Raw genomic sequence first — 26,479 nt, 5'->3', positions numbered from 1 at the left:
GAGAGCATGATAAAAATATGTGTAAGTTTCAATTCCAAGAAAGAGGGCAGATCTCAAACTGAAACATCGCATTCCTTTTGATATGAATGTTGTTCTTCAGTCGTGTGACCCCAGGGATCACAGCCCGCCAAGATCTTCGGTCCTTCGCTATCTCCTGAAGCCTGTCCAATCTTCCATGACACCATCAATCTATCCCATCCTCTGCTACACGCTTTATTTGGAGAAAACTTTCCCAGACTGCCAAAAGCATCCATGATATACAGAGATCCAGAGATGTGTCCAAAATTACACATATAGGAATTTGAGCTCAGATCCTCTTGAATTTGATTGTTATCCTCTATTTTGTTCCATCCTGCTTAGGACCAAACAATACTAGCAATGGGTTTTGCATTTGGTGTTTTGGGTTTTTTTCCTTCATGTTTCATTATCATTAAATCGTGGAATCTTAGGACAAGGAAAGAACCTGCAGAGTTGTGTCAGTCATCCCTCTACACTGGGCAAGAATTCCTTTAAGGGACCTTGAAAAAATCTGCTGTCTGGCCTTTTCTTAATCATCCAATCAGCAATCAATATTTATTCATCTCTGACTATGTATGGCCAGGCACCATGCTAGATAAAAATACAAAAGAAAAAAATAATCCTTTCACTCAAGGCACTCACATTTTAAATACCCAGAGAAGCTTTCAAAAGCTCTCCCAGAAACTACTCATAGAAAATTAAGATAAAAAAAAAAAAAATACAACATTAATCATTCAGTAAGCATTCCTAAGAACTCCCTATGAGCCAGGAACTGAGCTAAGTGTTAGAAATATATATTTTTTTAATTTTAAAAAAAGGAAACAGTACCCACCCTGCCTTTGAATTTTGGAGGAATGTTTTACTTTTCTTAATTTGTGTTTTTTTTTTTTAATCTCTATGATTTGCACAAGGTGAATACTGGATAAATGTTCATTAATTAATATTTACTCAGGGGAAGGGAAAGAAAGGGGAAGAGAGCAATCATTAACAGTATATAGTAACTAATATATAATATATATATTGCTGTTACTATTATTATATTGGTATCAAGGTGAGAGACTGTGATAGAGAATATATATATAATATACAGCAATATTTAATATATAATGATATAATATATATTTATAGAAATATATTCTATTTGTATAAACATTATATTTATAGAAATACATTTTTAAATCATGCATAATATAATTGCACATACATATCTATCTTTCTATATCTATATCTATAAGCATAGATATAGATATATATCTTGGATAAGATAATCTCTAAGGTTTCTCTCAACTCTAAATTTATTTTTTTTCTTCTTCTTCTTCTTTTTTTTCCTGAGGCTGTGGTTAAGTGACTTGCCCAGGGCCACACAGCTAGGAAGTGTTAAGTGTCTGAGACCAGATTTGAACTCAGGTCCTCTTGAATTCAAGGCTAGGTATTCTATCCACTGCACCACCTAGCTGCCCCTCTAAATTTATGATCCTATAAACATCTATATTGACAGTTAAGAGCCCTTGAAATGCTGCTATTTATACCTTTTCTTTTTTAGGATCCTTTAAATTTGTCCATTACATAAATTCACTGAGGAGTCTCCCATCATAGTAATAAAGCCACATAGGAAGAAAAAAAAAAAAAAGCTTATTTTAAAAAAGCAAAGTCCATTCATGATGTAGGGACAAAGAGTAACAGGAAAGGGAGAGAAAGGATGTGTCCGTTTTGTATTTTGACAATAAGCCAAGTATTAAGCCACAATTTATGTTCAGAACCTAAGAGGGTTTGGAAATAATGGTGATGGTTTCTTACCACTCTAGACACCATCCTTCAATGAAAGCTCTATTGTCTCATCAGGGATTCAGTTCCATCAATGCTTGACACCACTAAAACAAAAAACAAAAAATCCACTGAGTTTTCAGTCTCTGTGGGATAAATGGGTTCCATGGAGATGGGTAGAAGATCTGTCATCTCCTGAGTCACTGGTGGACATGTTCTCCTTCCCCAGGAGTCTGTTAACCTTAGTCTTAATCATGGAATGAGGGTCTGAAGGCAAAAGAGACCTGAGAGAGGCAGAACCAAGTTGTCCCTCATTCTTTCAAATAAATAGATCTGAGTTTTTGTAAAGTCAGGTGTTCCCTCCATGGGATGCAAATCATAGCCTATTCATACTTGCCCAACCTGTCCATATCCTCCCAAAAATTGCCCATGGGAGGGCCATCCAATTTGCTACAAGTACTGGAAATTTTCTTTGTTTTTTACTGACATTGAAAAAATGTTCCTCCACCTCCTCTCACTACTATCTCCACTACCACCACCACCAACAACAACAACAACAATAGTAATAACTATACAAATAGTATTTGTACAATACTTTATGGCTTGCAAAGTGCTTGATCTTACTTGATCTCACAACAACCCTGGGTGGGAGGTTCTATTATTATCCCCATTTTACAGAGGAGGAAACTGAGGCTGATGTGGTAAGGTTAAGTGACTTATCCAGGATCATACAGCTATTAAGTATCTGACACAGGATTTAAATTTAGATCTTCCTGAATCCTTGTAAAATAGGCATTCCTTTTTCTCCTATTTTTATGCCCAGTAGCTGGCACATAGTAAGTGTCTACTGTATGTGTGTTGACTGACTCTGGTCATCCATGTGTCATCCCATAACCCTGACACCCCACTTTCTCTATCTCACACAGTCTCTCACCTTGATACCAATATAATAACAGTAACAGCAACAACAATATAATAATAATACCACCATAGAACATTTGTTAGGACCAAGGGGAGCATTTCAAATTCTACTCCAGAACTCAATCACATTATTTTTATTTTCCATCCCCTCTTCAAGCTCTGAGACTGTCTTGATTAGTAAATCTTTGGACAACCAAACTCCTCCCTAGACCCTGCTTTCATATTTTCTCTCCCCTGAGACTTTGTCTTTCCCCAAAAAAGCATGTTACTTAATCAGTATGATTTTGCCTCACTTAATCATATTTGGTTAAATCTGTGAGCTATTTCACGTAATAAATGGCAAATCTTTGTAATCTGTAGTAAATGTCTGATTTGATTGCTTCGTGCCAATTGAATTATTATTCTTTCCCAAATGTACTTCATACTTCAATAGGAATGCTTATTTTTCCCTAAGTTCAGAATAAAACAAATGTAAATAAATAAAATAATATAAAATTTAAATTTAAAAAAGTGTTAATTGGTTGTCTCCCCTCCCCCCAAGTAGATTATAAGCTCCTTGAGGGAAACAATTGTCATATTTTAATATTGTATCCTCAACTTATAATACGATATCTTGTATATAATAGGTACTTAATAAATGTTTGCTATTGAATTGGACAGACATTAGTGTGATGACATGAAGAATGTTGTTATTAATGCACAAGGAATTGTACTCATGGAACATAATGTCCTGTAGAGTCCCTAGAAGTTTCGGAAGGACTCCAGCAGAGCCATGGTGTGTAACCCTGATATAAACATTAGTCATCCAAATGCTTCTTCCATGATGGATTTGGACTCAGAGGATCTGGGTTCAAATTCCAGTCTTCATTTGCTAGCAAATCACAAAGAGAATTCTTAACCAAAAAACATTAGCCACTAGCTCCCTTCCTTTTAATTTGTAGCTCTAGTATGTCTGGGACACTAAGAGGTTAAATGATTTGTCCAAGTTTATACAACAAGATGTAGAATTGGAACCCACATCTTCCTGACTAGCTGCTTTTCCGTACAGTAACCAAGCTGCCTCTCAAATCAATTCAAATTAGTCAACAACTGTGTATTTATTTAATAAATTATTGTTGATTACTTTAACTTGAATTGAATTGTATTGCTGGATAAACATCTGTATGCAAACTCTGGAGGGCTAAAATACAAGAAGAATGGTCAAGTCTCAAGACTTAATGCCCTCACACATATGTGCAAAAATGTTTGTGGCACCCTTTTTGTAGTGGCAAGAAACTGGAAACTGAATGAATGCCCATCAGTTGGAGAATGGTATATGAATGTGGTATATGAATGTTATGGAATATTATTGTTCTGTAAGAAATGACCAGCAGGATGATTTCAGACAGGCTTGGAGAGACTTACATGAACTGATGCTGAGTGAAATGAGCATTATATACAACAATAACAAGACTATAAAACAATCAATTCTGATGGACATGTCTCTCTTCAACAATGAGACAATTCAAACCAGTGCCACTTGTGTATGAAGAGAGTCATCTACACCCAGAAAGAGGACTGTGGGAATTGAGTGTGGACCACAACATAGCATTCTCACCCTTTCTGTTGTTATTTGTTTCCATTTTGTTTTCTTAGTTTTTTTTTCTTCCTTCTTGATCTGATTTTTCTTAAGCAGCAAGATAACTGTATAAATATGCATACATATATTGGATTTGACATATATTTTAATATATTTAACATATATTGGACTACCTGCCAGCTAGGGGAGAGGATGGGGGGAAGGAAGGGAAAATTTGGAACAAAAGGTTTTGCAAGGATCAATATTGAAAAATTACCCATGGATATATTTTGTAAATAAAAAGATTTAATAAAAAAAATTTTTAAAGACTTAATGCCCTCACACCTAATAATATAAAGGAAGATCACTCTAGGTTACTGGGAAGGGAAAAGGGGGACATGGGAAAGTAAAGGCAAAAATTTCCTCTTTACACAGTCTTTCTTCCCTCCAAATAAATAAATCCTAATATAATAATGTTCACTATGAAAGGGAGAAGAGAGTATGAGAAGGAATGGATACAAGTGGAGCAGCAATGATATAAAACCAAAGAGTGGCAATAAAAATACATTTTTAAAAAACAAAAGGAAAGTGAGAAATTGTGGTACAGTAGCTAGGGAGCCAGATTTTAAGTCAGGAAGATCTAGATTCAAAACCTACCTTTGACATATACTGGCTTAGGTGATTCTGGGTAAGTCATCCTCTCTTGGAGCACTCCCAGGCCACTTTCTATGACTAAATTGCATTAGTAGAAAGAAAGTTTCCTCTACTGAACAAATCATAGATCTGAGATTTTTTTATTTTTATTTTTTCAGCAGAAGGAAAAAAATCTAAAGGCAGGAAGACAGAAAGAGGAAATAAGAACAATGCTGACTGGGAGGAAAACCTCAGCAGGGAGGTGTTTCTCCCCAGCTGTTAATGCTTTCCCACCCCAACTCCAATAATTTTATATTAGTATGTTTTAAACCTGTGTACATGTACTCCTCAGCAGAAACAGAAGGAATTATTTTTTGTTTTTGTTTTATAGACTCTTTGCCCTCTCCCCCTTCTCTTTGTGCCTCCCAACACAAAGAAGGCTCTTAATAAATGTTTGTGGCAATTGGATCGAACACAACTGAACTAAATTCAACAATTATCAATCGGTGTTTAATTTACTCCTTTTATCTGTAAAATGCCATTGCATTACCCTGATTATTATTTAATGAAACCATTTCAAAATGGATCCCACATGTGGTTCATCCATTGTCATCCTGATCATCTTCCCAACATGGCATCTGCTCTCCTATCATCACCCTTATCTCTGGGTACCAGTATTTGGACCATCCATCCTCTGTTTTCATGGCTCATAATCCTCTATTTTCTATAGATGGCAGTCCACCTATATCCACCACTTTTTTCTCCATTTGCCACTGGATTCTCCATATCCCAATCCCATTCTCCATAGAACTTAGCTATTTATTTCATGGACAGGTAATGTACAGAGAACATCAATTAAAACAAGAGTGATTGGGGCTCAGGGATCAGTTTTCAAACCCTATCTATAGCATTAAAATGCCTTGTCCTAGCTAGATCATAAAATAACTACGACCACTACTACCAAAGAAAGATAGATAAGCTCAGTTCAATTCCTCAATGACCTCTGTAGTCCAGACAAATGGACTTTTTGGCTGTTCAACTCATATGGTGTCTCATTTGTGCTGGCTACCATGTCCCCTCATGGCTGGAATGTCCATCCTTACCTCTCCCAGTGTCCCTAGCTTCTTTCAAACCTCAGCTCAAGCTTCATCTTCTACATTCTCATTCATGAGTATGATTCCCACCAAAAACAAACAAGCAAATAAATAAACAAACAAAAATTGTCAGCTGGCTGTTTTGTATCTAGATAAGTATACAAATGTTGTCTTCCTTCACTAGGATTTAAGCTCATTCAGGGCAGGCCATATTTCCTTTAGACCTCTTTAGCCTGATGTCTAGTCCAGTGCATTGCAATTAATAAATAGATTAGAATTCTAAGGCAACAGACTCAGATCTTGAATCTGATTTGTAATAACTCCCTAACATTGAGTAAATACTTAAATCTCCCTGAGCCTACATTGCTTCCTTTGCAAAATGAGACAGTTGAACTAAATGGCTCTCCTTTCTACCTTTAGATCTGTGTTCCTATGAGTATTGATTGTTTGAATAAGCAGCTATTAATTATGTGTAAGATACCAGATGAGGCATGGGGGAATTCAAAGATGAATAATAGAGCTTTTTATACACTTTGATCTGTGCTTTCTAGCTTTGGATGTTTGAAGGTTTTTGTTTTTGTTTTTGTTTTTTGATTGTTGTTATTCATTTATTGTTGTTGACTTTGTGAGATCAAACTGAAATAATCCGGGGACTGTGAATGTTAAAAGAAAAGTACCTCAAAGCACTTATATTCTATCGGGATGGGTGGATTGAGTGGGGAGGAGAATTCATCCATTTAGATTGCAAAATATGAGGTACAAAGAGATGAAGACAAAAATGAAATCATGCAAAGCTCTCAAAGGATATTTGAGGAGGAAAACAGCACTGCCAGCTTATGGAGGAAATAGCCCCTGAGCTAAGCCTTCAAGGAGGAGTTTCTAAAAGGAAGGAGGACATTTCTGGCACTGGGGAATGCTTTAGACAAAGGCACAAAAGCCAGAGATGGCTTGCTAAATTCAGGAAAACAGTCGGCATCTATAATATATAAAATAATATCAAGTCTGAAAGACGGAATGGAGACAAAGTATGAAATTTAAATGCTCAGGAGTCAGGTAGGGTAGGTGCCATGAAATTATAGTTGTAGAGTTTTTTCAAAGCTATCAGTGGAAGGATGGCTGGCCTATAGCAAATTACAGATTATAAAAATCTTTCCACGATGAGGCAACACGATTTTCCACAGTGACTGTGGTCCAGATTCTCACAGAAATGTTCTTACCACACTGGGTCATGGGCAGGTACCTCTGAGGTTACACAAATAGGCCCAGCTAAGGAAATCCTAAGTGATTGACTTGTAACCATGGCTGTTCCCACCTCTCAAGGTACCCAACCTCCAGCTTCCTTGCCACTGGGCCAGGACATGCCATTCTTCCCTCTCTTAGAAGTTCATTTTATGGGAGAGGATTCTGGGAAGATGGCAGAGTGGGTTGGCAAATTTCTCTAGATTTCCCCCACAAATAGAACCAATTTGTACCTCGGGGAAAACATAGACTGATAAAAAAAAAAATCAAGATTTGGGGCAGAATAGAGTTCTTCCTCCTACAACTCAACAAGATCTGATAAAAGACCTAGGGCAGGATTAACTGGTCTATAGTGCAAACACTTCCAGCCTAGCTCCTCAGAACATCAAGTGGGAACCCTTGGACTAGCTGGGTATGCCTGGAGACTCAGAATCACAGAGACTTTCACTTCCCAGGCTATTTCTGGAGTTGGAGTTTGAATCTAGGAAGATTGAGGGAACCCTGCTAATTAGGAAAGCCAGGCCCAGCTGTGCTACTGAAGCTTGAAAAGGAGCAAGCACACTAGGAGTTGCAGAAGTTGTGGGGCAGGGACACTGCTGGCTGTGAGTGATTGCTGAAGGAGGGAGCTCTTGGTTTAGGGTTTCAGGTCAGAGGGGAGAGTTGAAGCTTGATGCACCATCCCCCCCACACACACCATGATCAGTTGTGCTTACACTAATACTTCTTATTAAGGAAAAAATGAACTGACAAAGAAAGAACCTCACTACAGAAACATACTATGGGAATAGGGAATATGGATGTTTGTCTTCAGAGGAGAACACTGAAATAAAAAAAAAAAAAGCTTCTACCCCAAAAAGTAACATGAAATGGCTCCCTGACCAAAGAGAATTTATAGAATTCAAAAAAAAAAGAATTTAAAAACCAAATGAGAGACATTGAAGAAAAACTAAAAATAAATTAAAAACCATCTAAGAAAAACAAGAAGATTATGAAAAACTAGAAAAGGAGATACAGAATCTCAAAGATGAAAATAACTCCTTGCAAATCAGAATTGGGCAAGGGAAGCCAGTGAGGCTATGAGAGATCAAGAAATAACAAAACAGATTATAAAGAATGAGAAGATAGAACAGAATGTGAAACATAAGAAAAATAACGATCTAGAGAACAGATCAAGAAGAACAAATTTAAGAATAATTGGACTTCCTGAAAGTTGTGAACAAAAAAAGAACCTTGACACAATAATGCAGGAAATAATCTGAGAAAATTGTTCTGGAGTGATAGAAAATGAGGTGAAAGTAGAAATAGAAAAAAAAATCCATCAATCACCAGCTCAGCAATATCCTTTGTGGAAAACATACAGGAATATTATTGCCAAATTTTGAAACCCCCAAATCCAAGAGAAAGTTTCACAAGAAACAAGGAAAAAATTCAAATATGCTGAAGCTACAATTAGAATTGTACAGGACTTATCCACAGCTACAATAAAATTCCATAGGTCCTTGAATCATATCCACCAACAATCAAAAGAACTAGGCCAGTGACCAAAAATATCACCTCAGCAAATTTATCCATAATATTGAGTGAGAAAAAATGGACATTCAATAAACTTGCAGATTTTCAGGACTCTCTATTAACCAAACTCAAGCTTAATAGAATATTTAACATAGAGGAGCCAATATCAAAGATCATTTTCAAGGAACTCAACATGGACAAATCGTTGATGGGTTTTTTATGGGAAATTTATACTATATGTTTAATATTCACATCAACAATAGGGGTAGTTTAAAAGAAAGATTGGCAGAGTTAAGGCAAAAATAATAATTACATTATACAAATGTAGTGCAGAGGAAGAACAGACATGTAGGCATTAGAGGGGGAAGAAAGGCTTGGAGTTTTGAAAATCTACTCACATTGGGAATGGATTTAATAGGTAACATTACATATATACCATGAAGGGTATAGCATCCTCCAAAATCTACAAAGAAATAAGGGGGGAGGAATGGGCAGATGAAAGCAAAGGGTGTGGGAAGAAGACAAGGGAGGGATCCATGGGTGAGGGGAAGTTTAATAAGAGCAAACCATGTTAAGGAACAGAATTAAAGCAAAGTCAGCAGGAATAGGAAAGACAGATGTGTGTATGTGTAGGTGTGTATGTGAGGGGTGTGTGTGTGTGTGTATATACATTTATATATGTGCATAAATATATCTTTTCTTAATTATAGCTTGCTTGGGGTTGGGGGATGAAAGGGGAAGAAAAAATAAAGTAAATAAGGTGCACAGCAGATAACAAAAGAACAATTTACAAGTAAGGAAAGAAAAAATAGACATTCATAAATATAATTTCTTCTACTAATATATGTACTTTTTTGATCAGATAATTTGTTGTTATATATTTTGAATCCTCCCTGATGTTCTACTGGGCACATGACAATATTCTGTTCTATGTTGTTTTGTTTTGTTTTGTATTCCTTTTCTGTTTTTCCTTTTTCCTTATTCTGTTTTTTTAAATAAAATACATATTTTTAAAAGAAGTTTCTTTTACAGAGAAGGAAAAAAAAGCCCATAGGGGATAAGTGACTTGCCCAATATCACACAGCTAGTAAGTATTGTAACTCCACCCCTAAGATTCCAAGTTCAATCTTCTTTCCACCATGACACATACACCCAGATCTTAATTCTTTCTTATATAACTCTGCATCCTTCTATACAATTTAGTGACCCAAAATCAATAATTCTTATAGTAAGTTTGCTCAGATGTCTCAAATTATTTCTTTGGGGAGTCAACATTAAACATGGAAAACTTTATCTCAAGGGAGGTGTTAGGTTAGGGGAGAAGTGATGGTGATGGGCTAATCATTGACATCAGAATCCTTATCAACATACAGCCATCCCTGACTCAAGGTCACTTTGGAATGTGTCAGCAAAGCAGTTGTATGGAGGCGAAGAAGGGAAAATGAGGAAGAGGCAAAAGATAGAATTGGGAATGTAAAAACTGAGGTAGAAATCTTTTGGTCTCTTCTTTGTTTGATGGCTGAACTGATGTCTGTTACTGACTGAAAGCCAAGTTAGATATATAGAGTTTTGATTACCAGATCTGATAGGTATCACAAGGAAACAGAGCTCTAATTGGGAGGTGAGAGATTAGGCGATTGGAAGAGATTTAAAGAAGTAATGTGAATATAAACCCCTTTTCAGAGTCTACAGAAAATCATCTTGGTTCAGTTTTTCTCAGATGGCCACTGCCCATCTTCTAGATTTTTTTAGCCTGCCTGACTATTGCCCACTGACTTGGGCAAATATTTGGGAAATGTTTGGAAAAATAATTTGGCAGGATTGACCATTTGCAGAAGCCACCTGAGAACTGAGTAAGGAAAGAGAACACCAAATAGTCAGTGGAAGCAGAGACAGAGAAAGGCCTGAAACATTGATGAGTTGCTCCTGTTACTTACTGGGAGAGACCATGAAAATTCTATTAATCTCCCCCCCCCCCAACCAATATCTCAATAAAATAAACATTTATGGACTGTGTTCCAGGTAATGTGCTAAGCATTAGAAATTCAAAGAAAAAAAAAAGATAATACACAGCTTATTGTATGCTAGAGGAAGAGAGTGAATATATGTGCTCTCGCGCTCTCTCTCTCTCTCTCTCTCTCTCACACACACACACACACACACACACACACAAGACTAACAATAAGGGGATATAAGGATAAGTTTGCTAGGAGATGGCCTCTGAATTGTAATTTAAAGGAAGCTAGGGATAAAACCAATGGAGAAGAGGCAGAGAGCATTCCAGATATAGTGAGCAGCAGGAAAGAAAGAAGGAAGGAAGGAAGGAAGGAAGGAAGGAAGGAAGGAAGGAAGGAAGGAAGGAAGGAAGGAAGGAAGGAAGGAAGGAAGGAAGGAAGGAAGGAAGGAAGGAAGGAAGGAAGGAAGGAAGGAAAGAAGGAAGGAAGGAAGGAAGGAAGGAAGGAAGGAAGGAAGGAAGGAAGGAAGGAAGGAAGGAAGGAAGGAAGGAAGGAAGGAAGGAAGGAAGGAAGGAAGGAAGGAAGGAAGGAAGGAAGGGAGGGAGGGAGGGAGGAAGGAAGGAAGGGAGGGAGGGAGGGAGGGAGGGAGGGAGGGAGGGAGGAAGGAAGGAAGGAAGGGAGGGAGGGAGGGAGGGAGGGAGGGAGGGAGGGAGGGAGGGAAGGAAGGAAGGGAGGGAGGGAGGGAAGGAAGGAAGGAAGAAAGGAAGGAAGGAAGGAAGGAAGAAAGGAAGGAAGGAAGGAAGGAAGGGAGGAAGGGAAAGAGAGGAGAGAAGGAGGAAAAGAGGAAGGGAGAGAGAGAGAGGAAAGGACGTAAAGGAGGAAGGAAGGATGAAAGGAGGAAGGTAAATAAAGTATTAGATTTATGTGGGAAGACCCAAGTTTGAAATCTGGCTTGGACATTTGCTAGCTATATAACCCAGCACAAGTCATCTACCTTCTGTCTACCTCAATTTTCTCATCAGTAAAATAGGGATAGTAATAGAATCTATCAGATGGGATTGTTATGAAGTTTAAATGAGATATTTTACAGCACTTTGCAAATTTTAAAGTGCTTTAAAAAAAGCTAGTTGTCATCATCATCATCACCATCATTATTGTGATCATTATCATTCTATCTGAAAAACTCAGACTTTAATTTAGGAATAACAAGACAGCTAATTGTACAAGTTTCTCGCCACTCCTATGATTGTACTTCCATTTCCTATGCTGTGAAGAATCTCAACCTAAAAGATTCCCACTCTGTTATAGCTTTAGCCAGGGTTCCCAGTGACTGATGCACAGCAAACAGGAATCTCTGAACCTCTCTTCCTTTAGTACAAAGCCCAGCCTTAATTGCCATTAAAAGTCTTGAGGGGCTTGTAATAAACTGGACCAGATCATAAAGCTCTGATTCTTGGAAAATTTCCCTCCACTTATGTCCCCATTCATAGTTGTGGCCATCTCTGGAGAGAACAGCATCCTCTCTCCCACCAACAGATGCTTGGAATCCTTTACTGACTCATCCTAGATAATTATGAGAGTCATAGTTTGGGGTCAATGGGCTAAAAGTTGGTAACTACAAGAAGTTCCTGCCCCTATTTCCCTATTGCTTGTAAAATGGTTTTCCAAGTCCCATGAAAGTCACAAAACTGAACTATGATGGAAAAAAGAGAGGGATCTGAGAATGGAACTCCAAGGGATGTAAACACTCTCTAAAATAGAGTCTGTTGCCATTGGTGGAAGACATACCTCCCTCAAGACATCAGAGGAGGTTTTCTAGGGAAATTGGCCTCTACAATGAGAAGACTTCGTTGGTGCATGAAAGTGATGAATTTAGAATCAAAAATTCTAGAGTGGAATCCTAGCTCTCCTTCTAGCTACTTTCATGACCAAATGCATTTGACTCTTTTATGTATCAGTTTACTAATTTGTAATGTCTTGGAACCAATGACCTCTAAAGAAGACTTTTAGACCAATAATCTTATAGATTCAATTTGATTCAACAAGTATTTATTAACTGCTTACTATATATCATGTACCATAGAGGTATCTGAAGCAGCTGGGTGATATGGAAAACAGAGCACTGGACCTGGAATCATAAAAACCTGAGTTCAAACCCAGTCTCAGGAATAGACTAGTTGTGTGACCCTCGGCAAGCCTCTTAACAGTTTTCTGCTTCAGTTTGCTCATCTGTAAAATAGTGACTAAAAATAGTATTTATTTCCCCAGCTTGTTGTGAGGATCAAATTAGATTATATTTAGAAAACACTCAGCATGATGCTAGGTATATAGTAGGTGCTTAATAAATGCCTGCTTCCTCCCTTCTTACCATACAGAATAATTTCAATAAACAAAGATGGGTGGTTAATGCTTCTGTCCTTTGCACTGGTCTGACCACATCTGGAATGTTAGTTTCAAGACATTGCCAAAATGGCGCGTGTCCAAAGGCAGGAAGCCAAAATGGTGAAACTACAAAAGACAAGGCCATACAAGGATCTCTTCAAGCAACTAGGAATGTTTCACCCTTGAGGAGAGAAGTCCTCTATGGGGACATGCTGGTTGTATCCACATATCTGTGGAACTATCACGTAGAAATATTTGACTTGTTCTGGCTTATCCCAGAGGGCAGAATTGGGGACCAAAAGGGGAAGCCTCCAAGGAATGAATTTCAACTTGAAATAATTATGATGACTAATGGAATCTAATATGACCATCCAATAATCCAGTCCAACAATTAGTACTCTAGGTTCTTGCAGAACTCTGGCAGAAGCAGATGACCAGTTCTCAGGGGGAGGTCGAGCAGATTCATGGTTAGATAGGCTAGACTAGATGACCAGATAAACTTGGACCAAGTCTAAGATGGTGTAATTATAGTTCTCCTTCGGGCATTCATAGAATGATCCTTGCAGCTACCTGCCATCATCAGTTATTTCCCACTTACTCCCTTATTCCATAAATGGGAGTTAAAAAAAAAAAAGAAAGAAAATAGAGTAATTGTCCCTAGGAGGCTCTCCACCAATCTATACTGTAAAGGGACCACTCCCCAGCTCCTAGATGTCAGAATTCCAAATTGGTCACTGTTAGGCACTATGCTAAGCACAGAGGATACAAAGAAAAAAAGACGAAATTAGTTTCTGTAAGGAGCTAATATTCTCACATGGGAAACAACATGTAAATAACTGAGTGCATACAAGATATATACAGAGCATATGGAAAATAATCTGAGGGGGAACATGGAGAGGAATCTACAATTTGTATTGTACCTTCTTGTGTACCAGATACCGTGCTAAGTGCTTTTTATGAATATCTCATTTGATCCTCACAACAACTCTATGAATGTTATTATTATTCCCATTTGACAGTTGGGGAAACTGAGATAGATAGCAGTTAGGCAATTTACCATAGATCACACAGCCAATAAGTGTCTGAAGTGGGATGGGAACTCAGATCTTCCTGACTCCAGAGCCCATGCTCTAGCCATTGCATCAGAAGTTGCCTCTAGTGGATATCTTCAACATAAAGAAGATCCAATTCACTTCTAGTTGATCAATGATGGACAGAAACAACTACACCCAGAGAAGGAACACTGGGAAGCGAATGTAAATTGTTAGCACTACTGTCTATCTACCCAGGTTACTTATACCTTCAGAATCTAATACTTAACGTGCAACAAGAAAATGGTATTTACACACATATATTGTATCCAGGTTATACTGTAACACATTTAATATGTATGGGATTGCCTGTCATCTAGGGGAGGAAGTGAGGGAGGGAGGGGATAATTTGGAAAAATGAATACAAGGGATAATGTTATAAAAAAATTACTCATGCATATATACTGTCAAAAATTATAAATAAATAAATTTTTTTTAAAAAGTTGCCTCTAAAGGTAAGGCAACAATTGCTGGAGGAGTAGGGGAATGATGGGAAAGGTCTCCAGTTGAATGTGAGATCTGAGCTGACTCTTGAAGGAAGCCAAGAAAGTCTGAAGGTTCTTCCAGGCATAGAAAGAAGCAATACAACATTTCAGAGATGGAATTTCGTGTTCAAGGAATTACAAAAGGGTCAGGGTAGTCATATGACTGAGGAGAAAAGAATATAAAAAGATAAAATTCGTAAGAAGAGGCCAGACTGGGAAAAGCATTTAGCAACCAAAAAAAAAAAAAGTTATCTATTTGATTGTGGAGGCAGTAGGGAGCCACTCTAGGTAATAGAAGGTTATTGGACTTCATTGGAGGTTAATAACATAATCTGATCTATACTTCAAAAAAAAAAAATGATCCTGACAACTGCACCAGGAGGATTGAAATGGTGAGAGATTTATTAGCCATGTCACCATCTCTTCTTTCCCAGTCTCATAAAGGATTGGTCCAGACCCTCTAGGGCAGAACTTCTTAAAACATTTTTTTCACTTGTGATCCCTTTTCTCCAGAGAAATTTTTATGCAACTCTGGGTACATAGGTATACAAATCAAATATTTAATGATAATAAATCATAATCTTGAGATTCCCACACTCAGTTATGTGATGCTAGATGGGGTCCTGACCCAGAGTTTAATAAGGTTTGCTTTAAGGTACCCCATTTCTCAGTGGCACCTCATCCACTGCTGAACTATCTTCTGTTCCCCTTACCCCACCTGGATGAAATGCAACAGCTCCTACTTACAGCTCAGAGGAAAGTGGACCCCACTGTATTATAATGGACTAAGCCCAAGATTTGGCTTCAGAAGATTTGCATTCAAATCCTGATTCTGCAATTCCCTAATTAGCCTAGAATAAATCACTTCCTCTCTCTGATACTGTAAAATGATGTTAAGAAATCTGTAAAATGAAGAGTTAGACCATATGAGACCTAAGAATCCTTCCAGTTTTAATCTATTTCTTGGAATCTAAGAAATGATGCTTGAGATGACTCCTGTAGGGATGAGTAAGCCCTTAATAAATGGAGAAGAGTCTGGAAGAATTGTGATAAGGATTATTAAAGATAAAATTAACAGATGTGAGTGGTTAAAGGGAGGGGGCATATTTTTTTCTTCTTGGTTCCTCCACCAGAGGGGGAATAAAGGAAGAAGGAGAAAAGAAATATCCCTAAAGTTCACTTCTATACTCTTTAGGATCACAAGATGTAGAGCTGGAAGGGATATCAGAAGTCACCTATTCCAGTGTTCTCATTTTACAGATGAGGAAACTGAGACTTAGGGAGTGACATGACTAGCTTAAAATAGCAGATGTAATAAGTGTACAAAGTAACATTTGAACTCAAGTACTCCTGTGTCGCATTGGAATATTTCATAAAGACAGCATTGAAGGTTGACTTTGAAAGATGAAATGGACCAAGAAGGATTCAGGCAGAGAAATTAAGTGGGAAAGCTCAGGGGGGAAGTCTATGTCTTCTTAACTAGGAGACTCTAGAATTTTATAGCTAAAAGAGATCTTATAGATCATCTAGTTCAATATCTTCCTTTGACCAATGAGGACATGAGGCTCTCATTCTCCAGTTGATAAATGATCAAAGGATATAAAAAGACAATTTTCAAATAATGAAGTTGAAACTATTTCCACTCATATGAAAGAGTGTTCCAAATCACTACTGATCAGAGAAATGCAAATTAAGACCACTCTGAGATACCACTACACACCTGTCAGATTGGCTAAGATGTCAGGAACAAATAATGATGAATGTTGGAGGGGCTATGGGAAAACTGGGACACTGATGCATTGCTGATGGAGTTGTGAACAAATCCAACCATTCTGGAGAGCAATCTGGAATTATGCCCCAAAAGTTATCAAACTGTGCATACCCTTTGATCCAGCAGTGTTACTACTGGGATTATATCCCAAAGAAATACTAAAGAGGGGAAAGGGACCTGTATGTGCCAAAATATTTGTGGCTGCCCTTTTTGTAGTGGCTAGAAACTGGAAAATGAATGGATGCCCATCAATTGGAGAATGGCTGAATAAATTGTGTTATATGAATGTTATGGAATATTATTGTTCTGTAATAAATGACCAGCAGGATGAATACAGAGAGGCTTGGAGAGACTTACATCAACTGATGCTGAGTGAAACGAGCAGAACTAGGAGATCACTATACACTTCAACAATGATACCGTATGAGGATGTATTCTGATGGAAGTGGATATCTTCAACAAAGAGAAGAGCTAATTCAGGTCCAATTGATCAATGATGGACAGAAGCAGCTACACTCAGAAAAGGAACACTGGGAAATGAGTGTAAACTGTTTTGATTTTTGTTTTTCTTCCCAGATTATTTTTATCTTCTGAATCCAATTCTTCCTGTGCAACAAGAGAACTGTTCAGTTCTGCACACATATGTTATATCTAGGATATACTATAACATATTTAACATGTATGGGATTGCCTGCCATCTAGGGAAAGGGGTGGAGAGAGGGAAGGGAAAAGTCTTAACAGAAGTGAATGGAAGGGATAATGTTGTAAAAAATTACCCAAGCATATGTTCTGTCAACAAAAAATTATAGCCAGAAAAAAAAAGAAATGAGGCCCTAATTTCTCTAGGGCCATGTACCTCTTTTGAGGCAAAAGCAGAATTAAATCTAGGTTTCCTAAAGCTCAGGTCAATTCTCTTTCCTCTATATGACAAAAGACAGTTCTGGTCACTAGATGGCATCATTGGCCTAGGGCAGCTTGGCTGATGTCCAGGAAGATTAGAAGAGAGGTAAGGGCCACAGGAGAAGAGGCAGTTTGAAACAGGACATTCATGAATAGATTACTGGGAGTTCATATTGTGTAGGCTGCCTTCCTGTGCCAGGGTGTTACTGGAGGCATATTAGTGTAATAGTGTGGCATTTGGTCTTTGGGGGTAAGACCTTATTGACCACAAAGGAAGGAAATGCTAAAATTCTAAGTACAGGAAGTCCTTTTCCCTTTTTAGTGTGGATCTGTAGTTCCTGGGAGCCATGATAAACAGTGCAACAGAAAATCTTTCTCCAAGGCCTAATGGAAGGATTCCTCCAGGGAGGAACAGATAGATTGCTCAGGCAATGAATACTAAAGGAAGTTCTAGATCTAGCCATGAATTTGGCTTCCAAAAAAGGGAGAACCTCCCTCTCTTGAAAATTAATAGATCTAGGGGCAGCTAGATCAGACCTAAAGTCAGAAGGACCTGAGTTCAAATGTGACCTCAGACACTTAACACTTCCTAGCTGCGTGACCCTGGGCAAGTCACTTCATCCCAATTGTCTCAGCAAAATAATAATAATAATAAATCTAGAAGAAAGGGAGAAGAAACAAGAGAATTTTATGTAGAGAAAAGTATCCAAATGGTTTTGCTCATCAAAATGGTCGCTTCTAAATAGGGACAGGACAGAGATCTATAAATTCATTTATATGAAAACTTGCAAATGGAGAACCATTCTCTAGAATGAAGGTCAAATTCTCTTCGCTACTAATCTTGGAAAATTTCCTGAAGCACAGAGACTGAAGATTTGTCCAGTCATACAGCCAGAATGTCTCAGAGGCTAGACTTGAACTTGGGGCCTTCTGAAGTCTGAGGGCGCCTCTCTATCCATCTCACAAGGACTGTAACATACAAATAACAAACATACAAAACATATTTCTATTCAGAAGTCTCATCATGAGAAGCTTCTAAATTGTTCAGATAATTCATCAGGATGGACTTTCATCTCTTCAGATAAAACACATCCTAAACTGTTACCCCCACCACGGGATTATAGATTTAGAAAAGGAAGAGATTGTAGAGACCAAAGAGATCAGTCCCACTATTGTGTATTTCGAGAAAATTGATATACAGATGTTAAGTGGCTTGCCTATGTCAAAGAGTACACTAATCCCCTACTTTTTATATCCACTGAGTTAAGATTTGGCTCCTTCAAGATTCATTTCAAATATCATGAAGCCTTCTTTGGTCCCACAGCTATAATTTCTACAGAGAAGCAGTGAGATACAAGAGTACATATGCTAGATTTGGAATCAAAGGACCTTAGTTTAAATTCTGCCATCTAGTGTGTTATTTAAAGATTTGTATGTTATTTAATCTCACTGGACTTCATTTTTCCTTGACTTTTAATATTCTTTTTAAGTCTAAATGTATGATTCTTTACCCTTCTTTGATGAGGTTTAGATTTGGGGAACCCAAATAAAATTAGGGTTTCTAGTGGTCAGGGAGTTAAATGAGGTCTAATGGCACATTTGGGGTTCAGGGTAGGTTTTGGTACAAGGGTAGGGAGTTTTGGGGAACCCCCTTCTGGTGGCACAGAAGTTCCCTGTAAAGGAATTTACAGACGTGAAAACCTAGATTGATAAAAGAGGTTTATTATGGGGAGTGGAAGTAAGGTTAAAGTCTAGTTAAAAAAATAGAGGAGGGTAAAGAGAAGAGGGCACTGGAAAAGAGTATTCCAGTGGGCAGAGGCTCCTTGGAATGCCAAGCATGGTATAGCTAGCATGTTTAGAACCTCTGCAAAGAGAGGATTTTAGTTTGGCTCTTTTTATAATGAGAGATTTAGCTAAAGGGGGCCTGTGGATGAAGTCCCAAGTTGGCTCCTCGATGGGTTTCAGCGAGGGCTAGAATTTGCTTGATGGGGGTTGGGAAACGCAAGCAGATCATCAGAATGGGGATGGCCCAAGTTGGCTCAGATCCCATGGGGGCTGGGACAAGCCCAGATCTCCAAATGGAATTCAAAGGGATGCTTTTGATCAGGATTTGTGAATCAAAGGCCCTGGCATCCTGGATTGATAATGAGAGCTTAATAAATGTTCATTGACTAACTAACTACCATTTGGATTCTTCCAATAGTATAATCTGGATTTGTTTGTCTGATGCTTGCTACTAAATTGTAAACTCTTTAAAGACAGAGACAATGTCACAGAGTCATAGAATCTTAGATTTTTCAAGGGACCTCAAAGGCTATCTATCTAATTCCTCCCACACCAAACAGAACCCTCTCTCCTGATTCCCTGACAAATAGTCATCCAACCTTTTCCTGGAAACCTTTAGTGAGGGGAAACTCATTACCTCCTGCAGTCCAATCCACAGTGGGCTTGCCCCAGGATTAGGAAGGTCTTGTTTACATAAAGATAAAGGTCACCTCTATGTTCTTTAGGATCACAGGATATAGAGTTGGGAGGGATATTAGAGAATACTCCTCAATATTCCTACTTTACAAATGAGGAAACTGAGTTCTAGAAAGTGATATGACTAGCTTAAAATAACATTTGGAGTAAGTGTACAAAGTGGTATTTGAATCTAAGTCCTCCTGAACCACATTGTAATATTTCATGAAGATAGCACTGAAGATTGATTCTGAAGTGAAATAGACTGAGGAGGATTCAGGCAGAGGAATAAGGGGCCAAATCTAGGAATAAGTCTGCTTCTACTTAACTAAGAGACTCTAAGCAAGTCACTTTCTCTCCCAGTCTAGAATGGTGATTTGCATACATTAAGTACTTAGAAAAGAGTATCCCATCCCTCCTTTCCCTACCCTATCCCAGAAGTCTCAGCTGGCTCTTGAGCAGAGCTGCTCTGTGTTGACTGGAGAGTGAGCAAATCAGCCATTGTTACATAGAGGCAGGGAGTCCACTGGTCCTACTATCAGAAGACCCGAGTTCAAATTCTACCTCAGATGCAAGCTATGTGATTCTAGGCAAATTATTAATCTCTGTCTCTCTTTTCTCATCTATAAAATGGGGATGCTAATCGCATCTACTTTACAAGTTTGTTGTGAGGATCAAATGATATATTTGTAAAGTACTTTGCAAACCTCAAAGTATTCTATTCATGTTAATCACTATGACTGTGATTTTACTCCCTTTGAGCCATACATTACCTATACAGAAGCTGCCTTCTGAGGACTACCAATCCCCTCATCTCAGAGTACTGATTCTTATTGTTCAGGTGTTTTCCATTATGTCCAAACCCCATTTGGAGTTTTCTTGGCAGAGACACTGGAGTGGTTTGCCATTTCCTTCTCCAGCTCATTTCACAGATGAAGAAACTGAGAAAAATAAGGTTGAGTGACTTGTCCAGGTTTTCATAACTAGCAAGTGTCTGAGGTCAGATTTGAACTCATGAAGATAAGTCTACCTGACTCTAATCTCAATGATCAATGCACTATGGAGCCTAGCTGCCCAGTCTCTTCTTATTGTATTCTAGCTTTCTTTTGTGCCTTCTGGAACGTCATTCTATTATTAACAAAATGCCCTCTATTATCTCAAACTGCTCTTTTTATCATGTTCTTCCCACTTTCTTAAAATCATGCAAACCTGGTTCTCTCCAAGAAGACACTCTTTAACCAGATTCTCTAATATTGAATATACCTTCTCTTATGGATCCCCTTACTCCCCCAAAAACAACCCCCTGGACCAATGGGAAGGCAAAGGCAGGTTCTCTGAGGCTTTTCAGCCTCTCCTTCTGTATCCAGAAATATCCCCTAGTCAGATCCTGGTGGCTGCTATCTGCTGCCAAGTAATTCTCTCTCCTTCCTCGCTAAGTGCATTCCCTATTATGCCCAAAGGGCTATCAAACTGTTCAAACCCTTTGATCAGCAGTGCCATTACTGAGTCTGTATCCCAAGGAAATCATAAAGGAAGGGAAAGGACTCACATGTGCAAAAAATATTTGTGACTATTCTTTTTGTGGCAGCAAAGAATTAGAAAATGAGTGGATGCCCATCAACTGGGGAATGGCTGGATAAGTTGTAGTATATGAAGGTAATGGAATATCATTGTTCTATTTTTTAAAAATGGTGAACAAGCTGATTTCAGAAAAGCCTGGAAAGATTTACATGAACTGATGCTGAGCAAAACAAGCAGAACCAAGAATACATTGTACACAGTAACAGTAACATTGTGTGATGGTAGACTTAGCTCTTCTCAGCAATACAGTGATCTAAGACATTTCCAAAAGATTTATGATGAAGAATGCTATCCATATCTAGAGAAGGAACTATGGATGTTGAGTACAGATTGAAGTATGCTATTTTTAGCTTTTTGTTGTTGTTTTTTCTTTGTCATGATTTTTCCTTTTGTCCTGATTCTGCTTTTACAACATAACTAATGTGGAAATATGTTAAGGGGCAGGCCAATTCTCTGAGAGTTTTCACAGCTATGGATCATTGCATCTAAAGGAGTTGCAGGGCAGCCTTTGCTGATAGAGGTGTTTCAGACTAGAAATGAGATAAATTGGAGGCAGAGGGAAGAGGAGAGAGGTCAGACAATGCAGAGGCCTCTCAGTCAGAGAGGTCAGAGAACAGCAACTGCCTCTCAGTTTCCTTGTATCATCCTCTCACATGAGGAGATTCTACAGGTGTGGGTTAGATCTCCAGCAGCCACTGTCAGGTGGCTCCCATGTAATCCAACAGCAACCATGTATTTCAACATATGGCGCCCAATGTGGGGCATACAACAAGAACCAGAGCTGTTCCTGAGAAGGATCATTCCAGAGTAATCTGTAACCTGCAGAGAAGTAAAGGAAAAAGAGCCCCAGTAAAACTTTTTTAGTCGGGGTAGTTAAACGGGCCAGCACATCAAAGAGCCAAGCCAGGAGACTGAGGGGAGACTTAAATGCCTGTTTTGACTATAGTCTTCTTCTCCATTTGAAAGTTTGCCTCCACAATAAAATCAACACTTGTTAACCATCCAGAAGTGATAGTGCTGCTTACATTCCTCAGTGTGAAGACCATTCTGCAGGAGGAAAATAACAGCAAAAAACAAAAAAACAGGGAATTTTTAAGGGGCAGGTCAATTCTCCGAGAGCCTCCATAGCTGTGGATCATAGCATATGAAGGAGTTGCAAGGCAACCTTTGCTGACAGGTTTTGAGGACTGGGAATGAGATAAATTGGAGGCAGAGGGAAGAGGAGAGAGGTCAATGAAAAGGCCTCTCAGTCAGAGAGGTCTAAGAACAGCAACTGTCTCTTAGTCTCTTTGTATCATCCTCTCACAAGAGGAGATCCATTCTGCAGGTCTGGGTTGAATCTCCAGCGCCACTGTCAGATGGCTCCTGTGTAATCCAATAGCTTCCTGTGTAGTTCAACAGAAATATGTATAACATGACTGTAAATCTATATCAGATTGCTTTCTGTCTTGTGAGGAGGAAGAAAGGGAGAGAGGAAGAAAAATTTGGAACCCAAAATCTCAAAAAGATGAATTTGAAAAGGGAAAAAATAGCATTATATTAAGGAAGTAGGGGAGGGGGGAGAAGTTCTTTCCCTGGCTGCCATCTACTCTTCTATCTCAACCCTGTCCTTGAACTTGGGAATTTCAATTTACACATTGGTTGGTGTCCCTTCAGATAACTTGACTTCCCAGCTCATATACCTATTCAACTATACTCTCAATCAATTAACAAATCAGAAAGATTTTATTAAATCATACTGTGTGCAAAGCACTGTGCTACATGTCAGAGATTCAAAGGCAAAAGTAAAACTAGTATCCACCTCAAAGAGCCTAAATTAGAATGAGAGAAGCAACATTTACAAAACTATGCAGTGTAGAAAGAAGATAACTTTTAGAGGGGATGGTTCTAGCATGTATGAGAATGGGGAAGGCTTCCTGTAGAACTGGATATTCCATTTGATTCTTGATGGAAGCCTGGAATTCAAAGAGTATGTGTGTAATATTCAAGGAATGGCAATTAGGACAATATTGTTGGGTCCCTTCACACTCCAATATCTTACCCTTGATCTCAAGAAATATCAAATCAGCATTGCCACAGTTACTGGGAAGAGTATGACAGTCTATTATACAGTCGTCTTCCATGACTCATCCTGCCATCGGTGTCTCATCTCCCTAATCCTTAACTTAGAAAATTTTCTAAATGACCATAACTTCCTATTTTACCTAGCTCCTTCTGGGTCTCATCCCTTCTAATTCTTTTCTCTGTCCACCTACAACTTCTAGTCTGTCCACTCCCTTCTGCCTTCCCAGATAGGATAAGACAATCTCTGGGGCATAGATTTTGAACTGGAAGGGATCTATAGGAAATTTAGTCCAGTCCCCACAGTTGAAAGATGAGGAAACTGAAGCCCAAAGAAATTCAATGATTTGTCTAATTCTAATATACTATGAGTCACGAAATTTATGCAATTGCTTCCAATTTTAAGATTGTGTGTCATATAACATTCTATGACCTCATTTTCCTTCCAGTTCTAATGTTTTATGCTCTAAGATTCCTTCTCGCAACCACTTTCTATGTTCTATGATCTTAGGTTCTTTCCAACTGGACATTCTATGGAACCTAGGAATTTTATAGATGGTTCTTGAATGGAGAAAGGCCTGAGTTTGAATCCTACCTCAGAAACCTGTTATTTGTGCAACCCTAAACAGGTCATTTAACCTCTCTGTCTTTATTTCCTAATTTGTAAAAATGATAACAATAAAAGCATCAACATCCCAGGATTGTTGTGATGATCAAATAAGCTAATAAATATAGAAAAGACTAAATAAATGTCAGCTATTACACACACTAACATTCTATGTCAGGGCAACTAGGTGGCACAGTGGATAGAGCACCAGCCTTGAATTCAGGAGAACCGGAGTTCAAATCTGGTCTCAGACACTTAACACTTCCTACCTATATGACCTTGGGCAAGTCACTTAACACCAGCCTGGGGGGGGGGGGGGGGGAGAAACATTCTATGTCCTCAGACCTTTGCATTTCTAATATTCTATTTGCCAATATTGTTTTGTTCAAGATTCCTTTCATTTGAAACATTCCTTATTCTGTGATCTGAGGTTAAATATTCTACTTTCTAATATTCTGTATTCTAAAGGATTTCCTAACATTAATATTTTATTTATTTTATACCTTACTATATGGAATTTTTTATTCTACTTTTTAAAATTTCAATGGTATTTTATTTTTCTAATTACATGTAAAAATGGTTTCCAACATTCATTTTTGTAAGATTTTGAATTCCAATTTTTTCTCTCTCCCTCCATCACCTTCCCCCTCCCCAAGACCACAATGTAGGTTATACATGCACAATCTTTTTAAACATATTTCTATATTAGTCATGTTGTGAAAGAAAAATCAAAACAAAAGGGGAACACCATGAGAAAGAAAAAACAAACCGCAAGAAAGATGAAAATAGTATGTTTTGATCCATATTCTCTCTCTGGATGCAGATGACATTTTCCATCTCAAGTCTATTGGAATTAATCATGGATCAATATATCTCTGAGAAGAGCTAAGTCCATCATAGTTGATCATTCCATAATCTTGTTGTCGTGTACAAAGTTTTTCTGGTTCTGCTCACTTCACTCAGCATCAGCTAATGTTAGTCTTTCCAGGCTATTCTGAAATCATTACATGGAATTTTTTAAAATAAATTTTATTGCTTTCTTTTGTTTTTATGTCACCTAAATTTCTCCTTGTATTCCTCCTCTAACCTCTTCTGCCTCGTAGAAATCCACACTTTTTTAATGTTTAATTTTTTATTATAGCTTCTTATTTACAAGATCTATGCATAGGTAATTTTTCAGCATGGACAATTGCAAAACCTTTTGTTCCAATTTTTCCCCTCCTTCTCCCCACCCCCTCCCCCAGATGGCAGGTTGACCAATACATGTTAAATATGTTAAAGTATATGTTAAATACAATATATGTATACATGTTCAAATAGTTATTTTGCTGTACAAAAAGAATCAGACTTTGAAATAGTGTATAATTAACCTGTGAAGGAAATAAAAAATGTAGGTAAACAAAAATAGAGGGATTGGGAATTCTATGTAGTGGTTCATAGTCATTTCCCAGAGTTCTTTCACTGGGTGTAGCTGGTTCAATTCATTACTGCTCTATTGGAACTGATTTGGTTCATCTCATTGTTGAAAATGGCCATGTCCATCAGAATTGATCATCATATAGTGTTGTTGTTGAAGTATATAATGATCTCCTGGTCCTGCTCATTTTACTCAGCATCAGTTCATGTCAGTTTTTCCAGGCCTTTTTGAAATCATCCTGCTAGTCATTTCTCACAGAACAATAATATTCCATAACATTCATATACCACAATTTATTCAGCCAATCTCCAATTGATGGGTATCCATTCAATTTCCAGTTTCTAACCACTACAAAAAGGGCTGCCACAAATATTTTGGCACATACAGGTCCTTTTCCCTTCTTTAAGATATCTTTGGGATATAAGCCCAGTAGTAACACTGCTGGATCAAAGGGTATTCACAGTTTGATAACTTTTTGACCATAATTCCAAATCGTTTTCCAGAATGGCTGGATGTGTTTACAATTCCATCAACAATGTAACCATGTTCCAGTTTTCCTACATCTCCTCCAACATTCCACATTATCTTTCCCTGTCATTCTAGCCAATCCGACAGGTGTGTAATGGTATCTCAGAATTGTCTTAATTTGCATTTCTCTGATTAATAATGACTTGGAGCATCTTTTCATATGGCTAGAAACAGTTTCAATTTCTTCATCTGAGAATTGTCTGTTCATATCCTTTGGCCATTTATCAATTGGAGAATGGCTTGATAGAAATCCATCCTTAATAAAAGATTTTTTTAATTAAAAAGAAAAATAGGGAGAAGAGAAAAACAATCAAAACCAATTAACATATATAAAAATGTATAATCTGTACAATATTCCATACCTGTGAATACTTCATCTCTACCAAGGAGTAGAGGAAGATGTCTTCTTATGTTTTCTTTTAGGGAGCCAAGCTTGTTCTTTGTAATTTTTTCTGCTTTTATCTTCAATTGTTCTTTTACATCATTAACTTTCCATTGCAAT

The 26,479-nt window shown here is 38.0% G+C and overlaps 1 long non-coding RNA gene across 1 annotated transcript; it reads right to left on the bottom strand.

Moving 5' to 3' along the window:
- Positions 1-497: 497 nt before the first annotated feature.
- Positions 498-26,479, bottom strand: LOC141544847 (uncharacterized). Its single transcript, XR_012482821.1, has 3 exons — positions 26,340-26,479; positions 1,816-1,889; positions 498-609 (listed from the first exon to the last, which is right to left on the bottom strand). It is a non-coding gene; the product is annotated as an uncharacterized LOC141544847 (long non-coding RNA).

This window comes from Sminthopsis crassicaudata, chromosome 5, assembly GCF_048593235.1.
Source record: "Sminthopsis crassicaudata isolate SCR6 chromosome 5, ASM4859323v1, whole genome shotgun sequence".
In the NCBI taxonomy this organism is placed as follows: Eukaryota; Metazoa; Chordata; class Mammalia; order Dasyuromorphia; family Dasyuridae; genus Sminthopsis; species Sminthopsis crassicaudata.
Note: the sequence above shows the minus strand (reverse complement) of the source record. Positions and strands in the feature narration are given on the sequence as shown.